Source organism: Micropterus dolomieu, linkage group LG05, assembly GCF_021292245.1.
Source record: "Micropterus dolomieu isolate WLL.071019.BEF.003 ecotype Adirondacks linkage group LG05, ASM2129224v1, whole genome shotgun sequence".
In the NCBI taxonomy this organism is placed as follows: Eukaryota; Metazoa; Chordata; class Actinopteri; order Centrarchiformes; family Centrarchidae; genus Micropterus; species Micropterus dolomieu.
Window position 1 is genome coordinate 21259232 of NC_060154.1, and position 7924 is coordinate 21267155.

A 7924-nucleotide genomic window follows, 5' to 3' on the forward strand; every position below is an offset into this window, starting at 1 on the left:
CCAAAGATGCTCTATTGGGTTGAGATCTGGTGACTGTGGGGGCCATTTTAGTACAGTGAACTCATTGTCATGTTCAAGAAACCAATTTGAAATGATTGGAGCTTTGTGACACGGTGAATTATCCTGCTGGAAGTAGCCATCAGAGGATGGGTACATGGTGGCCATAAAGGGATGGACATGGTCAGAAACAATGCTCAGGTAGGCCGTGGCATTTAAACAATGCCCAATTGGCACTAAGGGGCCTAAAGTGTGCCAAGAAAACATCCCCCACACCATTACACCACCACCACCAGCCTGCACAGTGGTAACAAAGCATGATGGATCCATGTTCTCATTCTGTTTACGCCAAATTCTGACTCTACCATCTGAATGTCTCAACAGAAATCGAGACTCATCAGACCAGGCAACATTTTTCCAGTCTTCAACTGTCCAATTTTGGTGAGTGGTACCCGGTGAGGTCTTCTGCTGTTGTAGCCCATCCGCCTGAAGGTTGTGCGTGTTGTGGCTTCACAAATGCTTTGCCGCATACCTCGGTTGTAACGAGTGGTTATTTCAGTCAAAGTTGCTCTTCTATCAGCTTGAATCGGTCGGCCCATTCTCCTCTGACCTCTAGCATCAACGAGGCATTTTGGCCCACAGGACTGCCGCATACTGGATGTTTTTCCCTTTTCACACCATTCTTTGTAAACCCTAGAAATGGTTGTGCGTGAAAATCCCAGTAACTGAGCAGATTGTGAAATACTCAGACCGGCCCTTCTGGCACCAACAACCATGCCGCGCTCAAAATTGCTTAAATCACCTTTCTTTCCCATTCTGACATTCAGTTTGGAGTTCAGGAGATTGTCTTGACCAGGACCACACCCCTAAATGCATTGAAGCAACTGCCATGTGATTGGTTGATTAGATAATTGCATTAATGAGAAATTGAACAGGTGTTCCTAATAATCTTTTAGGTGAGTGTAGATAAGACAGAAAATATAAGAAGCCTAGTAAGTCTCCTTTAATGTGTGTGTGTGCGCCTGCTGGGACGCACAGTTATGCATACATGTGTTCTCCCATTCAGTAAAGTTTAAAGCTCCATGCTTTGAGGGTTCTGTGTGCACGTATTGTGTCTGTCAGTGTATTAATGTGTGTGTGTGTGTGTTCAGTGAAGAGGACACAAACAGGTCTTCAGAAAATAGCTTAACTTCAGTCCACCAATCAGAACAGAGGACCCAGTCCTTTGATCTTTAATCAGCTAACTTATGTCACTAATGTAACCAGCTCTACAATAGACAGATAGGAAAATCCTTCTGAGACTTTCTGTCAAACAAACCTCCATTGAGACAAAACTATAGGTTGTTTCGGCAAAATGACCGGACCAGCAGCAGCAGAAGGCATTTGTGAACGATGTGATATGTTTTTTGTGTGGATAAAGTAAAAAGAAGTGAGTCAGCGAGTTTAAAAACTGGTACGTTCTGCTCTGCTCCAGAAATTTTGATACAAATTTATAATGGCTTCCAATGGAGGACTTGGCTGTCACTCTTGTCCTTTGGAAGGGCGCTGAGCCAAATCTATAAGTCCGAGGAATTTAAAAAGCCCACGTGTGAGGAACCACAACAAAATTTACTACGTTTCCAGCAAGTTAAAGATAAAAGTTCAAGACGATTTCACAAGCTTGCTACACTGTAGTGATGATGTCACCCACTCTAACTCACTCAATACACACCCATTATAAACTCAGGAAAGAGCTCAAAAAAGCATAAAACTTCGACAGCAACCGTGAACAAACCATAAAATATTATATATATATATTATATAATATTATAAATATACTGAATACATCATTAATAGATTAACTTCTTGTGACCAATTTACAGTTTAAATCAAGTCTGTAGCTGAAAGTATGCTGAACTGGCTTTCAAAGTGGAGTAGGTATGAGGAGGATTTTGACAGTCTCTCCATTCACTTAGAATGGGAAAATTTTCCTGGAAAACCTTGGATGTTGGAAAGCATTCAAGGTATCAATGACAAAAGTAATAGCACCCCATTCCTCATTGAGCCGGACAACTTGGAGTTTGAACGGAGTTTCTACATCAAAAGCTGTGGGACTAGTTAGCGGACAAAAAGAAGTGACGGAAGAATAATAATAAAGGTTAGCATAGGATGCGATGCTAACCTGTGGATGCTTGCAGCATTCACACCCAACTAGAAAATTGCATTTCCTGCAGAAAGTGCGTGTGAATGCTATGAGCTGAATGAAATTTGCAGAACACTGCTGAATGATGTTGCTAAACAGCTGGAAGCTAAATTGTTAAACTGTCAAGAAAGCACAACGATAAGAAAACAATAAGAAAGAATAACAATGATGAAAGCTGAAATGAACTTGCAAAACATTGTAGTTTTAAGTTTTAACAGGAAGGTACCATAATGGTGAACTATGCACTGAACTTGCAGAAAACTGTAGATAATGCAGAAGAGCAGAAATAAAATCCCTGAAGAAGCTCAAATGTAATGAAAAGCTGAAAGCTAATTTGTTATACTATCATTAAGTATAACAACAGGAAAGTATAACAATGGTGAACAATGCACTGAACTTGCAGAACACTGCAGATAAGGCAAGACCTGAAATCAAATCCCTGAAGAAGCTCAAATCCACTGAAAAGCTGAAAGCTAAATTGTTAAACTGTCAGGAAGCATAACGGAAAGTATAATATTGGTGAACGATGCACTGAACTTGCAGAACACGGCAGATAATGTAGAAGAGTTGAAATCAAATCCATGAAGAAGCTGAAATGCACTCCACAAACAAATTCACTGTTAAGATGCATTAACTGTTATGGGCTTTAATGAGGAAGAAGTTGGGTCCTGAGAGCCTTTCTTAACCTGACTACAATTACCATAATAGGGCTTTTATTTTGAAATATTTGTGTGTGTGTGTGTGTGTGTGTGTGTGTGTGTGTGTGTGTGTGTATGTATGTGCGTGCGCGCATCTGTTTGTGTGTGTTATTTGTGGGTGTTTGTGTCTTTTTGTATGTGTTTGTGTGTCTGTCAATCAAACTGCACTGATTACATCATTCTCAATCAGCTGTGTGCCTACATTCTAAGGTTTCCATGGCGATGGTAAAAGCTGGGTGACTTAGGCAGGCTTAAACAGCTGCTCTCATTGAGTTTTGCTTCTCCGGCTCCTACCGAACAGACCGTAACTCACATCGCCGAAGAAAACATACCGTGAGAGAGACAAGATCCACCTGAAGATCCTGTGCGATATTTGTGTTTGTAGTGTGAAAACTGTGTCCACAGCAGCGATGTACAAATGACCAACTTTCTCCCTCCTCCCTCAAACTTCAGGTCTGATATACTATTGGAGTCTATGCGGCAGTTAGTCGGCAATGCTCCCACTTCCAAGCTGACTGTGCGAGCTCTGTAAGTCTGTTTGCTTTCAAAGTTACACATCAGTGGCAGAACAAGTTTTCCTACAACTTCTGAAAAAATCATGTATGTAGAGTGAAAATTCTGGGAGATACAGCGAGTTGAAGACAGATTTTTCAGAATATTCAGTGAATTCCCACTGTGTCAGTTGCTCCTCTCACTGTAATGGTGCTTTCAGACCAAAAGCGAAGCGAGTGTTCGGGGCGGTGAGTTTACATACAAAGTCAATGCAAAGACGCAACGCAATTTCCTGTCTTGCGGCGCGAAGCGACGCGAAGGGGGCGGTGCCGGCGACGCGAAGACAACGCAAAGAAATTCGCATGACGCTTAGTCGTGATAGCTTATCAACGTCGAGATTGTCTGTACGTCACCGACAGCTTCAGAGCGTTGTTTGGAGAGGGCCAGGCAGAGCGGGCAGAGGGAGCAGCGCTCCAGCTTTCGGACAAATAAACACCCGTGGTTGGACTAGACTTTGCGTTGCGAGCGTTGCGAGGCTAAAATTCGCGTTTGGTCTGAATATGGCATAAGTCCCAACACGCCGTCCCATTCGCTCCCATCATAAACTCAAAAATGACCTGAAATCTTCATCAAACTAAAACAGCCGCTGTGAAAAAAACGTAGAAGATATCAAAAAGCCGTATGCAGAAGTAGTAAGCTTTGAAAGTTGAAGAAGCTGGAAGAGGATTTGAAGATTTCTCCATTCACTTCCCATGTTAAATTTTCTTGAAAAAACCTGAATATTTGAAAAACTATAAAAGATATTAAAAAGTTGAATAATAGCCCTAATGTCCTTAAAAAGCTGAACATTTTAATAGTTGAATGTTTTTTCTACCACACAGTATGCAGAAGTAGTTTGAGTCAAAAAACATACAGAAGAAGAAAAAGAATAACTAGAATGGGCATTTCCTTAAGAAAATGCGTGTGAGAGCTGCTAGCTATTTTTTTGCGATTGCTACCGCTGTCGGTGCAGTGTGCGGCTCCATCAGCTAAGAGACTCAATGATGTGCTGCACACTTGTTCAGCAAACATGTGTTAAGTTTGGCCCCCTTTTCGTTAACATGCTGTGAGCAGGGTTTGTCCATCAATCTCTGGATCCGGAGCAAGAACAAGACCTCCACCACCGGACTACTCAGATACACTGTGAAGGGAAGGCTTTCAAGTTTCTTTGTCAATCATGTCTTATTCTGACAAAAATGGCTCCCAAGCACCAATAGAAGGCATGTTTTGCTTATAAACATATTTTCTGTGATGGCTACTGCGCTGTTGAAGAATAAAATAAATGAACATAAATTTAGCTGACGTTTTTATCCAAAGCAACTTACAATTGCTATGCATGTCAGAGGTCGCATGCCTCTGGAGCAACAAGGGGTTACGTGTCTTGCTCAGGGACGCAATGAGGGATGGGTCACAGGCCTCTCACACCAAAGACAGGCATCTTCTCCATTGCGCCATCACAGCTATAGTTATCAAGCTATTAAGTCTTTCACAGCACAATTCTTTGGCTGTTCATTTATTTTATTCTTCAACAGCGGAGTAGCCATCACAGAGCAAAACATGCCTTCTATTGGTGCTTAGGAGCCATTTTTTTTGTCAGAATAAGACATGATTGACAAAGAAATTTGAAATTCATTCATTTAAAAAAAAATATTAATATGAAATCAACCATTACAGATATCAGCAACACAGGTAATTGCACCCATCTCATGAAGAAGATGTACAATTTGAAGTTGGAACCAAGTTTGTAGGACAAACGGTACAGGACTCGTTAGATGCCAAAAAACGGCAGAATAAACAACAATAATAATAATAATAACTTTGAAAATTGCATTTCCTGCGGAAGGTGCGTGTGAATGCTGAAGCTGAAACAAACTTGCAAAAAACTGCAGAAAAATGCAAAAGAGCTTAAATCAAAACCATGAAGAAGCTAAAATGCAAAAAAAAACTTGCAGAAGATTGCAGAAAATGAAAAAGAGTTGAATTCACATGATCAAAGAAGCTGAAATGCACAAACAACTGCAAAATATTCCAGAAAATGCAAAACAGCTTAATTCAGATGCATCAAGAAGATCAAATGCACAAAAACTTGCAAAACATTGCAGTAAGAGATGAAATCAAATGCATAATAAACTACTAAGAAGCTCAATGGGGTTGCAGTTCACTGAATAAGAACTTGGAAGTTGAACAGAGCTAAAATAAGTTGCTAAAATTATGATAGTTGTTACACTGACATAAATGGAAGTTGAAATGAGTCAGTCAAAAAAAAAAAGATAGACAGACAGACAGAAAGTTAAGGGGGAGAAAGGCAGACAAACAGATAGACAATGTTAGAGAGACAGGATGACAGTGAGGCAGAGAGACAGAGACAAACAGACATACAGTGAGCGATAGGCAGAGAATCACATTAAGACAGTCAGTCAGACAGTAACAGGGACAAACAGACACACAGTGAGACATCGCCAAACAGTCAGATAAAGACAGCGAGACAGGCAGTCAGAGAAGGTTAGAAAGACAATGAGAGAGAGAGAGAGAGACAGAACAAGTGAAAGAGAGACAGACAGACAGGGAGAGAAAGAGAAGCAGTGAGAGACAGAGAGACAGGTGGACATTAAGACTGTGACACTGTGAGATGGACTGTGAGACAGAGAGACAGGAGGACAATAAGACTGTGAGACTGACCGTGAGACAGAGACACAGGTGGACATTAAGATTGTGAGACTGTGAGACGGACTGTGAGACAGAGAGACAGGTGGACAATAAGATTGTGAGACTGTGAGACGGACTGTGAGACAGAGAGACAGGTGGACAATAAGATTGTGAGACTGTGAGACTGACTGTGAGACAGAGAGACAGGAGGACAATAAGACTGTGAGACTGACCGTGAGACAGAGACACAGGTGGACAATAAGATTGTGAGACTGTGAGACTGACCGTGAGACAGAGAGACAGGTGGACTATAAGACTGTGAGACGGACTGTGAGACAGAGACACAGGTGGACTATAAGACTGTGAGACGGACTGTGAGACAGAGAGACAGGTGGACTATAAGACTGTGAGACTTTGAGATACAGAGACCCAACTGTTCCCAATGAAGAGAACAGTGTGTGTGGCAATCTTTGGCAATATTGTTGTTAGACATTCATGCCAATAAAGCTAATTTGAATTGAATTGAAATGTACGTGTGTGTGTGTTTGTGTTTGTCTCGCTCTCTGTGTGTTAGTAGTAGTACCAGGTACTACTTCTCTGCCCTTCTAATTCAGCAGTTACCCACCCAAAACCCTACGCAGAGTCGCAGTCTAACACACTTCTCTGCTCCTCTATTTCAGGAGTTACTTAGTGAAAACCATATAGTGACGGTGTCTGTCCCCCAACCATCGAAATTATTTAAATCAAAGGTAAACAGAAGAGGAGCTGTGCATAAAAACCTCATAAAAAGGGTTAGGGTTAGGAGTAAAGGCTCCTAAAGTAAAGTGATGTGAACACAAACGTTAAAGTTACTTAAACAACATCAGAGCTGCAGTAACACCTTCACAACCTAAAACCTCCAGAGTGTGGCAGCATTTCACTCTTCACGCAGCCAGAAAGGTCGTGAACTACAGCAAAGCTGAGCTCTCCTGGAAACACCGGAGCGTCTGAAGAGGAGTAACGTAATGCGTAACGTCGTGTCTCTGTGGATGATAAAGACTCGGTTGGAAGACTTGGTTCATTTGATTGATTGTTACAGTAATGGTGCTGTGAGTAGTACATAATTATGATACACAATACTCACATTTCGGGCGGCTGTGGCTCAGGAGGTAGAGTGGGTTGGCTGTTAGTCGGAAGGTTGGAGGTTCAATCCCTGGCTCCCCCTGGTTGCGTGTTGAAGTGTCCTTGGGCAAAATGCTGAATGCAGATGTAGTGTAAAAGCGCTTTGAGTGGTCAAAAAGACTAGAAAGGCGCTATTTACGTTCCAGATGTGCCCTGACTTTACAAGCAATGCAGCGCTCATGGCGAGGTTTGCAGCTGCTGAATGTGTTGCTGCCGAGCACACAAGATTAGACAACACAGGACAATTTCATACTTTCTAAAGAAAACAGTTCTCCTGTCTGTGCGTGAGGAGGCGGCTAATTTGCCCCAAACTCCCTTTAAAAAATCATGGAGTTGTTGAGTTAGGGGAAACTATATAAATGTTGTGAAACGCTGTCTACTACAAAATCGTTATTATTGATCCCCTCTTGTAAATTTGGCAAATGTAATGCATGATGTTTGCAGATGTTAGAACACTGAGCTAGAAGTTGTTTCTTTGTCAGTGTTGATGATGGGTTTCAAAGCATCCTTACACTCACCTAAAGGATTATTAGGAACACCTGTTCAATTTCTCATTAATGCAATTATGTAATCAACCAATAACATGGCAGTTGCTTCAATGCATTTAGGGGTGTGGTCCTGGTCAAGACAATCTCCTGAACTCCAAACTGAATGTCAGAATGGGAAAGAAAGGTGATTTAAGCAATTTTGAGCGCGGCATGGTTGTTGG